This window comes from Acipenser ruthenus, unplaced genomic scaffold (assembly GCF_902713425.1).
Source record: "Acipenser ruthenus unplaced genomic scaffold, fAciRut3.2 maternal haplotype, whole genome shotgun sequence".
Lineage (NCBI taxonomy): Eukaryota > Metazoa > Chordata > Actinopteri > Acipenseriformes > Acipenseridae > Acipenser > Acipenser ruthenus.
Genome location: NW_026708851.1, coordinates 21,235 through 33,085, shown reverse-complemented (window position 1 = coordinate 33,085; position 11,851 = coordinate 21,235). Strand labels below are relative to the sequence as shown.

The window sequence follows — 11,851 nt, the reverse complement described above, 5'->3', positions numbered from 1 at the left end:
CTATAAAAGATTGTTCAAGGAAATTAACAGCTGATACCAAAATTTTGTTAGCATTCAATATCATATTAATTTGCTTTTTAAATCGGACTAAAATAGAGTTCCTAACACAGATTGCATTTTTGTTGTAAACAGACTACTTGTTGAAGTCACTGAAAAACATTTTGAGTCGAAACATGTGTTATTTAAATTAAGATTGTTTTCATATTCCAAATAACATATTACTGAGACTTTTGAATTTCTTAATCACATTAGAAAATGGCACTATAGTACGTTGTTATTTCCTCCAATTACAATGAAGAAAAAAATGTGCTCTGTTTTTAGTTCAAAATAATATAAAACAAAACAAAATGTCTTGGTGCTTGCCGAAACCCGGGATCGAACCAGGGACCTTTAGATCTTCAGTCTAACGCTCTCCCAACTGAGCTATTTCGGCTTGACAGGACTGCGTTTTCGAGATAGCATTCTTTTTGTCACACCCTAAACAACCTAATAGACAAATGCACTTTACAAATGCATTTTGAAACACACACGTTTTCTCCCAAATGCGGTTCTCAACAAATGGTTTAGCTTTTGTTCTACTCCTTCCAGAGTAAGACCAAATGGCAAACATCTAGGAAACAGGTAAAGACTGCAACCGGCTGCCTGAATGTGCAGCGCTTGAACTGCCTCAACAAACGCTTAGCTCTACAACGCGTACATTGAAAGTCTATTAACATCTTCAACACAATCATCTGTGTTCCAATAGCGTTTAATCCACAGGGTGATCAATAAAGTGACTGCTGGCTTTGTTAAACAAACAAGACGTTTTCAAGATTCACGCTATGTCTTAACAAGCACAATAGGATAGAGGAACATAAGAACATAAGAAAGTTTCCAAACGAGAGGAGGCCATTCAGCCCATCTTGCTCGTTTGGTAGTTAGTAGCTTATTGATCCCAGACTCTCATCAAGCAGCTTCTTGAAGGATCCCAGGGTGTCAGCTTCAACATTACTGGGGAGTTGGTTCCAGACCCTCACAATTCTCTGTGTAAAAAAGTGCCTCCTATTTTCTGTTTTGAATGCCCCTTTATGTAATCTCCATTTGTGACCGCTGGTCCTTGTTTCTTTTTTCATGTCAAAAAAGAAGTCCCCTGGGTCGACATTGTCTCTACCTTTTAGGATGTTGAATGTCTGAATCAGATCGCCGCGTAGTCTTTTTTGTTCAAGACTGAATAGATTCAGTTCTTTTAGCCTGTCTGCATACAACATGCCTTTTAAACCTGGGATATTTCTGGTTGCTCTTCTTTGCACTCTTTCTAGAGCAGCAATATCCTTTTTGTAGAGAGGTGATCAGAACTGATCACAATATTCTAGGTAAGGTCTTACTAATGCATTGTAAAGTTTTACAATTGGATCGTGGTCTCAGGCTGGGATGCGGACCATTGAGAACAGTACAAACGATCTATTACTGGATGTGGCTTACATGAGAAATGCCCTCGTTTAACATGCTAGGATGATCGACTTCGGCATTCTCCAACTGCTGTTTACATTTTCTAACACTGTTACGAGGACGAATACAAAGTTTGACGCTTTCCTTGTAAGTGGGGGTAAACACAAGTTATTTTCAGATGTAATGCCTTTTTTTAAGCTCAATCTAGTCCTGCGTAGTGCAAATAACATGCCTATATTTTTATATTAGTCAAGCCCTACTTAAAGTGTTCTTAAATTGTTTTAACATTAGCAATGATCCATTTGAAATGTGCTTATTGATTTAAACAACTGAACAATTTTAGGCTTGATGGTTTCTTTTTTCCGCGTTTCTACCAGTATGAGATACGCACTCAAAATGTGTCCCCTTCCTTCAACAATCCACCGACTGAAGATTGGAGTGGTCATCAGTAGCAGCGAGCAGGTGCCCAAAAACAACACTCATTGTCAGCTCGTTGCTGAGAAGAAAAGACTCCCGCTCCTCCTGGGGGATACCGAGACCAATCCCTTCAAAACATGTTTCACTCTAGAAATGATCCTTGCAAATATAGTCTTAACTTGTATTGGCAGACCGTCACCCCCAACTAGCAAGCTCAATTCATGTGATACAACGACTGGGCAAAAACGAGGTGTTACATTAACAATACAAACTAACTTGAGACAGCCAAGCCGTTAAAGCACACGTTAAGTTTGTCGTGTGATACAAAAGCAAGTTTTATCATTTTTGCATTGCCTGTCTCGTCAAACAAGCTCGAGCCACAGCACACAGCGCTGCTGCAGCGGGACATAGAGGTGGATTTTAAAGCGACTGAATCAACGAGCTTGGAGACTACTTTTTGAAGAAATTGAAAGCATACATCTAGTCGAAATATTTTCTATTTTGTTAATGAATTTATTTTTTGAATTTGCAAATCAGTTCAGTTTATATTTTAGAAAAACTACTTTGCTAACAGAAGAAAAACAGGCTAGCAGAGGATGGTTTCGATCCATCGACCTCTGGGTTATGGGCCCAGCACGCTTCCGCTGCGCCACTCTGCTACAGTTGCCTCAAGACTGAATTACCAAGCGGAAGAAAAAAAAAACTGAACTCATCGTTTTAACCAGACACACGGCAGTGGCCGGGCCGAACCATAGAAACGTTGCAAATCAGAGATCCGTTTTCTTTTCTCCAAAATACCTTATGGAAAGTATGCAGCTTTTCTGCCCACTTTGATCACGGGCAGTTTTATCCCCCAGTTTCGGCTGCCAATTCCAATATTCCGTCTCTCTAAAGCATCGTAAATCGTGGAAAGCACTCTTTGTTTAAAATTACACTGAAGACTTCTTTTGTTCGACCAGGCTTACAATGAGATATTGTCTTGTTTTTAAGTAGAATTTGTGAATCGCATATGGGGCGCTATAGAAAATATTTAAGATTCATTGATTTAATGTTAGCCTGCGTTCGGTCTGGGAAGTTTAATTTTTAAAGACAACGCCGAAGGGTCTGATAAATGACATTGTAATTATTTGAGATGCATGTAGACAATAATGTAGGAGCACCGACACAGTCCTGCCTAGGTTCCATAGTGTAGTGATTATCACGTCTGCTTTACACGCAGAAGGCCCTGGGTTCTATCCCCTGTGGAACCATTGCGCATGTTTTTAAATTATATTAATCCCTGGTCAAGACAAAGTCTCTCTGGGGTTGGCCGATCATTAAATTGCGGGTGTAAGGTCCTGGTCTCCCATCGTATAAGCAAGACAGTTTATTCACAAATTAATTACATACACTTTTATTTATGTTTCTTTTGTTGATAAATTAACCCAATACATTATTGCATTCCGCCACGTCATTAGATGAGCAAAGCCTCTTTGTGCCAGTGCGCATTCAGAGGAGACGCGCTGAGAGAATCCTTCTTCTGTGTCACTCAGTACTGCCAGCTTTCCCCCGTTGGTGATATATTGCTCAGCATAGCTGCTTTCCAAGAATTTGAACCGAAACGATTCCCAGCCAGTACAACTGTGTTTATGCCTACGTTTCAATTAATGAACATTATAAATGCAAATCGCACTGTTTTATGTTTTCTTTACTTTTAAAGCTGAGAATCAAACACACTTCCGACAGCTTCATAGCCCTGCTGGCTACGAACACCTATTGACGGCTGTTTCCCATGACGCTTGAATGTTTTCCTAGTATGAGCGTCGGCATTACCATGCGTTTGGCATGCTTGCTGTGCACTCTAGCATTCCATAACAAGGACAAAAATTCCCAGGACTTCGTGGCGCAACGGTAGCGCCTCTGACTCCAGATCAGAAGGTTACGTGTTCAAATCACGTCGAGGTCAAATTCTTTGTTTCTATTCCACACTATTTCATCTTTTAACGTGTTTGGATTTGAATGTTTCCGGGCGTTTATTTATACAATTTAGCCTACACAACATATTGATTGTATAGCGATCAAACAGAGGTATGGTATTAACAATACAAACTAACTTGAGACCGCCTAGCCGTTAAAGCATACCTTAAGATTGTCGTGTGATACAAAAGCAAGTATTATCATTTTTGATTGTTCAATTTATTTTTGAATTTGCAAATGGCAACTACATTGCCAATAATAAAAAAAAAAATATTGAACAATCTGAATCGCTCTTATCAAGCAGCGATTGTAGCCTATGAGAATCGCTGCCACAAGACAAGGAGCGAGAAGTAGCGGGATCGATGCCCGCATTCTCCAAATAGTTTTAATGTATCTACGTATTCTGTCCCAATGGATCATGGAGAGAAATACAAAGTGTGACAATTCTTTGTAACAGAGAAGCCCGCCCTATATGTATTTTAAAGCACAGTCTGCTAATTTGTAACATTCCCCAAACTGAAAAAGTGCGCCCTCCGTCGTATGTCTTCCGAGAAGCACAAAGGGAGATTTCATGTATTTTTTTAGCAATGGATCACGCCTCATTTGCATTGCCTGCCTTCCTCCTTTGCAGTGTAAAGTATGTCAAATGTGTTCTTTAAATCTGATGAAGATTCTCATTTGAACCGTAAGTATTTGGTTTCCATTGTAGCTATTTACACACACTGCTGTGTTGGACCCCCAGTGTGTTATCTAACAAAATGACGTATGTTGTGCTGCCATAATGGATTACATAGACTTTCCTGCCCCGTGTTGCTTTCTTGTTAGCTGTGGTTTCAGGTTCGGCTGAGTTCTGCTCCCTCGATCAGGTTCTGCAGCATCTCGCCTTGCTAATCACTCCCGTATGCTTTAGCGGTCGAGCAGGTTGGTCTCTGTGGCGCAATCGGTTAGCGCGTTCGGCTGTTAACCGGAAGGTTGGTGGTTCAAGCCCACCCAGGGACGATGCTTTTTGAATTTCTTAATCACATTAGAAAATGGCACTAGTACGTTGTTATTTCCTCCAATTACAATGAAGAAAAAAAATGTGCTCTGTTTTTAGTTCAAAATAATATAAAACAAAACAAAATGTCTTGGTGCTTGCCGAAACCCGGGATCGAACCAGGGACCTTTAGATCTTCAGTCTAACGCTCTCCCAACTGAGCTATTTCGGCTTGACAGGACTGCGTTTTCGAGATAGCATTCTTTTTGTCACACCATAAACAACCTAATAGACAAATGCACTTTACAAATGCATTTTGAAACACTTAAGTTTTCTCCCAAATGCGGTTCTCAACAAATGGTTTAGCTTTTGTTCTACTCCTTCCAGAGTAAGACCAAATGGCAAACATCTAGGAAACAGGTAAAGACTGCAACCGGCTGCCTGAATGTGCAGCGCTTGAACTGCCTCAACAAACGCTTAGCTCTACAACGCGTACATTGAAAGTCTATTAACATCTTCAACACAATCATCTGTGTTCCAATAGCGTTTAATCCACAGGGTGATCAATAAAGTGACTGCTGGCTTTGTTAAACAAACAAGACGTTTTCAAGATTCACGCTATGTCTTAACAAGCACAATAGGATAGAGGAACATAAGAACATAAGAAAGTTTCCAAACGAGAGGAGGCCATTCAGCCCATCTTGCTCGTTTGGTAGTTAGTAGCTTATTGATCCCAGACTCTCATCAAGCAGCTTCTTGAAGGATCCCAGGGTGTCAGCTTCAACATTACTGGGGAGTTGGTTCCAGAACCTCACAATTCTCTGTGTAAAAAAGTGCCTCCTATTTTCTGTTTTGAATGCCCCTTTATGTAATCTCCATTTGTGACCGCTGGTCCTTGTTTCTTTTTTCATGTCAAAAAAGAAGTCCCCTGGGTCGACATTGTCTCTACCTTTTAGGATGTTGAATGTCTGAATCAGATCGCCGCGTAGTCTTTTTTGTTCAAGACTGAATAGATTCAGTTCTTTTAGCCTGTCTGCATACAACATGCCTTTTAAACCTGGGATATTTCTGGTTGCTCTTCTTTGCACTCTTTCTAGAGCAGCAATATCCTTTTTGTAGAGAGGTGATCAGAACTGATCACAATATTCTAGGTAAGGTCTTACTAATGCATTGTAAAGTTTTACAATTGGATCGTGGTCTCAGGCTGGGATGCGGACCATTGAGAACAGTACAAACGATCTATTACTGGATGTGGCTTACATGAGAAATGCCCTCGTTTAACATGCTAGGATGATCGACTTCGGCATTCTCCAACTGCTGTTTACATTTTCTAACACTGTTACGAGGACGAATACAAAGTTTGACGCTTTCCTTGTAAGTGGGGGTAAACACAAGTTATTTTCAGATGTAATGCCTTTTTTTAAGCTCAATCTAGTCCTGCGTAGTGCAAATAACATGCCTATATTTTTATATTAGTCAAGCCCTACTTAAAGTGTTCTTAAATTGTTTTAACATTAGCAATGATCTATTTGAAATGTGCTTATTGATTTAAACAACTGAACAATTTTAGGCTTGATGGTTTCTTTTTTCCGCGTTTCTACCAGTATGAGATACGCACTCAAAATGTGTCCCCTTCCTTCAACAATCCACCGACTGAAGATTGGAGTGGTCATCAGTAGCAGCGAGCAGGTGCCCAAAAACAACACTCATTGTCAGCTCGTTGCTGAGAAGAAAAGACTCCCGCTCCTCCTGGGGGATACCGAGACCAATCCCTTCAAAACATGTTTCACTCTAGAAATGATCCTTGCAAATATAGTCTTAACTTGTATTGGCAGACCGTCACCCCCAACTAGCAAGCTCAATTCATGTGATACAACGACTGGGCAAAAACGAGGTGTTACATTAACAATACAAACTAACTTGAGACAGCCAAGCCGTTAAAGCACACGTTAAGTTTGTCGTGTGATACAAAAGCAAGTTTTATCATTTTTGCATTGCCTGTCTCGTCAAACAAGCTCGAGCCACAGCACACAGCGCTGCTGCAGCGGGACATAGAGGTGGATTTTAAAGCGACTGAATCAACGAGCTTGAGACTACTTTTTGAAGAAATTGAAAGCATACATCTAGTCGAAATATTTTCTATTTTGTTAATGAATTTATTTTTTGAATTTGCAAATCAGTTCAGTTTATATTTTAGAAAAACTACTTTGCTAACAGAAGAAAAACAGGCTAGCAGAGGATGGTTTCGATCCATCGACCTCTGGGTTATGGGCCCAGCACGCTTCCGCTGCGCCACTCTGCTACAGTTGCCTCAAGACTGAATTACCAAGCGGAAGAAAAAAAAAAACTGAACTCATCGTTTTAACCAGACACACGGCAGTGGCCGGGCCGAACCATAGAAACGTTGCAAATCAGAGAGATCCGTTTTCTTTTCTCCAAAATACCTTATGGAAAGTATGCAGCTTTTCTGCCCACTTTGATCACGGGCAGTTTTATCCCCCAGTTTCGGCTGCCAATTCCAATATTCCGTCTCTCTAAAGCATCGTAAATCGTGGAAAGCACTCTTTGTTTAAAATTACACTGAAGACTTCTTTTGTTCGACCAGGCTTACAATGAGATATTGTCTTGTTTTTAAGTAGAATTTGTGAATCGCATATGGGGCGCTATAGAAAATATTTAAGATTCATTGATTTAATGTTAGCCTGCGTTCGGTCTGGGAAGTTTAATTTTTAAAGACAACGCCGAAGGGTCTGATAAATGACATTGTAATTATTTGAGATGCATGTAGACAATAATGTAGGAGCACCGACACAGTCCTGCCTAGGTTCCATAGTGTAGTGATTATCACGTCTGCTTTACACGCAGAAGGCCCTGGGTTATATCCCCTGTGGAACCATTGCCGCATGTTTTTAAATTATATTAATCCCTGGTCAAGACAAAGTCTCTCTGGGGTTGGCCGATCATTAAATTGCGGGTGTAAGGTCCTGGTCTCCCATCGTATAAGCAAGACAGTTTATTCACAAATAATTACATACACTTTTATTTATGTTTCTTTTGTTGATAAATTAACCCAATACATTATTGCATTCCGCCACGTCATTAGATGAGCAAAGCCTCTTTGTGCCAGTGCGCATTCAGAGGAGACGCGCTGAGAGAATCCTTCTTCTGTGTCACTCAGTACTGCCAGCTTTCCCCCGTTGGTGATATATTGCTCAGCATAGCTGCTTTCCAAGAATTTGAACCGAAACGATTCCCAGCCAGTACAACTGTGTTTATGCCTACGTTTCAATTAATGAACATTATAAAAGCAAATCGCATTGTTTTATGTTTTCTTTACTTTTAAAGCTGAGAATCAAACACACTTCCGACAGCTTCATAGCCCTGCTGGCTACGAACACCTATTGACGGCTGTTTCCCATGACGCTTGAATGTTTTCCTAGTATGAGCGTCGGCATTACCATGCGTTTGGCATGCTTGCTGTGCACTCTAGCATTCCATAACAAGGACGAAAATTCCCAGGACTTCGTGGCGCAACGGTAGCGCCTCTGACTCCAGATCAGAAGGTTACGTGTTCAAATCACGTCGAGGTCAAGTTCTTTGTTTCTATTCCACACTATTTCATCTTTTAACGTGTTTGGATTTCAATGTTTCCGGGCGTTTATTTATACAGTTTAGCCTACACAACATATTGATTGTATAGCGATCAAACAGAGGTATGGTATTAACAATACAAACTAACTTGAGACAGCCTAGCCGTTAAAGCATACCTTAAGATTGTCGTGTGATACAAAAGCAAGTATTATCATTTTTGATTGTTCAATTTATTTTTGAATTTGCAAATGGCAACTACATTGCCAATAAAAAAAAAAAAAAAAATTGAACAATCTGAATCGCTCTTATCAAGCAGCGATTGTAGCCTATGAGAATCGCTGCCACAAGACAAGGAGCGAGAAGTAGCGGGATCGATGCCCGCATTCTCCAAATAGTTTTAATGTATCTACGTATTCTGTCCCAATGGATCATGGAGAGAAATACAAAGTGTGACAATTCTTTGTAACAGAGAAGCCCGCCCTATATGTATTTTAAAGCACAGTCTGCTAATTTGTAACATTCCCCAAACTGAAAAAGTGCGCCCTCCGTCGTATGTCTTCCGAGAAGCACAAAGGGAGATTTCATGTATTTTTTTAGCAATGGATCACGCCTCATTTGCATTGCCTGCCTTCCTCCTTTGCAGTGTAAAGTATGTCAAATGTGTTCTTTAAATCTGATGAAGATTCTCATTTGAACCGTAAGTATTTGGTTTCCATTGTAGCTATTTACACACACTGCTGTGTTGGACCCCCAGTGTGTTATCTAACAAAATGACGTATGTTGTGCTGCCATAATGGATTACATAGACTTTCCTGCCCCGTGTTGCTTTCTTGTTAGCTGTGGTTTCAGGTTCGGCTGAGTTCTGCTCCCTCGATCAGGTTCTGCAGCATCTCGCCTTGCTAATCACTCCCGTATGCTTTAGCGGTCGAGCAGGTTGGTCTCTGTGGCGCAATCGGTTAGCGCGTTCGGCTGTTAACCGGAAGGTTGGTGGTTCAAGCCCACCCAGGGACGATGCTTTTTGAATTTCTTAATCACATTAGAAAATGGCACTAGTACGTTGTTATTTCCTCCAATTACAATGAAGAAAAAAAATGTGCTCTGTTTTTAGTTCAAAATAATATAAAACAAAACAAAATGTCTTGGTGCTTGCCGAAACCCGGGATCGAACCAGGGACCTTTAGATCTTCAGTCTAACGCTCTCCCAACTGAGCTATTTCGGCTTGACAGGACTGCGTTTTCGAGATAGCATTCTTTTTGTCACACCCTAAACAACCTAATAGACAAATGCACTTTACAAATGCATTTTGAAACACACGTTTTCTCCCAAATGCGGTTCTCAACAAATGGTTTAGCTTTTGTTCTACTCCTTCCAGAGTAAGACCAAATGGCAAACATCTAGGAAACAGGTAAAGACTGCAACCGGCTGCCTGAATGTGCAGCGCTTGAACTGCCTCAACAAACGCTTAGCTCTACAACGCGTACATTGAAAGTCTATTAACATCTTCAACACAATCATCTGTGTTCCAATAGCGTTTAATCCACAGGGTGATCAATAAAGTGACTGCTGGCTTTGTTAAACAAACAAGACGTTTTCAAGATTCACGCTATGTCTTAACAAGCATAATAGGATAGAGGAACATAAGAACATAAGAAAGTTTCCAAACGAGAGGAGGCCATTCAGCCCATCTTGCTCGTTTGGTAGTTAGTAGCTTATTGATCCCAGACTCTCATCAAGCAGCTTCTTGAAGGATCCCAGGGTGTCAGCTTCAACATTACTGGGGAGTTGGTTCCAGACCCTCACAATTCTCTGTGTAAAAAAGTGCCTCCTATTTTCTGTTTTGAATGCCCCTTTATGTAATCTCCATTTGTGACCGCTGGTCCTTGTTTCTTTTTTCATGTCAAAAAAGAAGTCCCCTGGGTCGACATTGTCTCTACCTTTTAGGATGTTGAATGTCTGAATCAGATCGCCGCGTAGTCTTTTTTGTTCAAGACTGAATAGATTCAGTTCTTTTAGCCTGTCTGCATACAACATGCCTTTTAAACCTGGGATATTTCTGGTTGCTCTTCTTTGCACTCTTTCTAGAGCAGCAATATCCTTTTTGTAGAGAGGTGATCAGAACTGATCACAATATTCTAGGTAAGGTCTTACTAATGCATTGTAAAGTTTTACAATTGGATCGTGGTCTCAGGCTGGGATGCGGACCATTGAGAACAGTACAAACGATCTATTACTGGATGTGGCTTACATGAGAAATGCCCTCGTTTAACATGCTAGGATGATCGACTTCGGCATTCTCCAACTGCTGTTTACATTTTCTAACACTGTTACGAGGACGAATACAAAGTTTGACGCTTTCCTTGTAAGTGGGGGTAAACACAAGTTATTTTCAGATGTAATGCCTTTTTTTAAGCTCAATCTAGTCCTGCGTAGTGCAAATAACATGCCTATATTTTTATATTAGTCAAGCCCTACTTAAAGTGTTCTTAAATTGTTTTAACATTAGCAATGATCCATTTGAAATGTGCTTATTGATTTAAACAACTGAACAATTTTAGGCTTGATGGTTTCTTTTTTCCGCGTTTCTACCAGTATGAGATACGCACTCAAAATGTGTCCCCTTCCTTCAACAATCCACCGACTGAAGATTGGAGTGGTCATCAGTAGCAGCGAGCAGGTGCCCAAAAACAACACTCATTGTCAGCTCGTTGCTGAGAAGAAAAGACTCCCGCTCCTCCTGGGGGATACCGAGACCAATCCCTTCAAAACATGTTTCACTCTAGAAATGATCCTTGCAAATATAGTCTTAACTTGTATTGGCAGACCGTCACCCCCAACTAGCAAGCTCAATTCATGTGATACAACGACTGGGCAAAAACGAGGTGTTACATTAACAATACAAACTAACTTGAGACAGCCAAGCCGTTAAAGCACACGTTAAGTTTGTCGTGTGATACAAAAGCAAGTTTTATCATTTTTGCATTGCCTGTCTCGTCAAACAAGCTCGAGCCACAGCACACAGCGCTGCTGCAGCGGGACATAGAGGTGGATTTTAAAGCGACTGAATCAACGAGCTTGAGACTACTTTTTGAAGAAATTGAAAGCATACATCTAGTCGAAATATTTTCTATTTTGTTAATGAATTTATTTTTTGAATTTGCAAATCAGTTCAGTTTATATTTTAGAAAAACTACTTTGCTAACAGAAGAAAAACAGGCTAGCAGAGGATGGTTTCGATCCATCGACCTCTGGGTTATGGGCCCAGCACGCTTCCGCTGCGCCACTCTGCTACAGTTGCCTCAAGACTGAATTACCAAGCGGAAGAAAAAAAAAACTGAACTCATCGTTTTAACCAGACACACGGCAGTGGCCGGGCCGAACCATAGAAACGTTGCAAATCAGAGATCCGTTTTCTTTTCTCCAAAATACCTTATGGAAAGTATGCAGCTTTTCTGCCCACTTTGATCACGGGCAGTTTTATCCCC

General features: G+C 40.6%; 13 non-coding genes across 13 annotated transcripts; 5 read left to right on the top strand and 8 right to left on the bottom strand.

Moving 5' to 3' along the window:
* Positions 1 to 360: 360 nt before the first annotated feature.
* trnaf-gaa (transfer RNA phenylalanine (anticodon GAA)) lies at positions 361 to 433 on the bottom strand. The gene has a single exon. It is a non-coding gene; the product is annotated as a tRNA-Phe (tRNA).
* A 1,381-nt stretch (positions 434 to 1,814) lies between these two features.
* LOC131736390 (small nucleolar RNA U3) lies at positions 1,815 to 2,021 on the bottom strand. The gene has a single exon (XR_009328107.1). It is a non-coding gene; the product is annotated as a small nucleolar RNA U3 (small nucleolar RNA).
* A 411-nt stretch (positions 2,022 to 2,432) lies between these two features.
* Positions 2,433 to 2,504, bottom strand: trnam-cau (transfer RNA methionine (anticodon CAU)). Its single transcript has one exon. It is a non-coding gene; the product is annotated as a tRNA-Met (tRNA).
* A 518-nt stretch (positions 2,505 to 3,022) lies between these two features.
* Positions 3,023 to 3,095, top strand: trnav-uac (transfer RNA valine (anticodon UAC)). Its single transcript has one exon. It is a non-coding gene; the product is annotated as a tRNA-Val (tRNA).
* A 623-nt stretch (positions 3,096 to 3,718) lies between these two features.
* Positions 3,719 to 3,790, top strand: trnaw-cca (transfer RNA tryptophan (anticodon CCA)). The gene has a single exon. It is a non-coding gene; the product is annotated as a tRNA-Trp (tRNA).
* A 936-nt stretch (positions 3,791 to 4,726) lies between these two features.
* Positions 4,727 to 4,800, top strand: trnan-guu (transfer RNA asparagine (anticodon GUU)). The gene has a single exon. It is a non-coding gene; the product is annotated as a tRNA-Asn (tRNA).
* A 136-nt stretch (positions 4,801 to 4,936) lies between these two features.
* trnaf-gaa (transfer RNA phenylalanine (anticodon GAA)) lies at positions 4,937 to 5,009 on the bottom strand. The gene has a single exon. It is a non-coding gene; the product is annotated as a tRNA-Phe (tRNA).
* A 1,381-nt stretch (positions 5,010 to 6,390) lies between these two features.
* Positions 6,391 to 6,597, bottom strand: LOC131736389 (small nucleolar RNA U3). Its single transcript, XR_009328106.1, has one exon. It is a non-coding gene; the product is annotated as a small nucleolar RNA U3 (small nucleolar RNA).
* Positions 6,598 to 7,007: 410 nt separating this feature from the next.
* Positions 7,008 to 7,079, bottom strand: trnam-cau (transfer RNA methionine (anticodon CAU)). The gene has a single exon. It is a non-coding gene; the product is annotated as a tRNA-Met (tRNA).
* Positions 7,080 to 8,296: 1,217 nt separating this feature from the next.
* On the top strand, positions 8,297 to 8,368 carry trnaw-cca (transfer RNA tryptophan (anticodon CCA)). Its single transcript has one exon. It is a non-coding gene; the product is annotated as a tRNA-Trp (tRNA).
* A 937-nt stretch (positions 8,369 to 9,305) lies between these two features.
* trnan-guu (transfer RNA asparagine (anticodon GUU)) lies at positions 9,306 to 9,379 on the top strand. The gene has a single exon. It is a non-coding gene; the product is annotated as a tRNA-Asn (tRNA).
* Positions 9,380 to 9,515: 136 nt separating this feature from the next.
* trnaf-gaa (transfer RNA phenylalanine (anticodon GAA)) lies at positions 9,516 to 9,588 on the bottom strand. The gene has a single exon. It is a non-coding gene; the product is annotated as a tRNA-Phe (tRNA).
* A 1,379-nt stretch (positions 9,589 to 10,967) lies between these two features.
* On the bottom strand, positions 10,968 to 11,174 carry LOC131736393 (small nucleolar RNA U3). Its single transcript, XR_009328110.1, has one exon. It is a non-coding gene; the product is annotated as a small nucleolar RNA U3 (small nucleolar RNA).
* Positions 11,175 to 11,851: the final 677 nt, after the last annotated feature.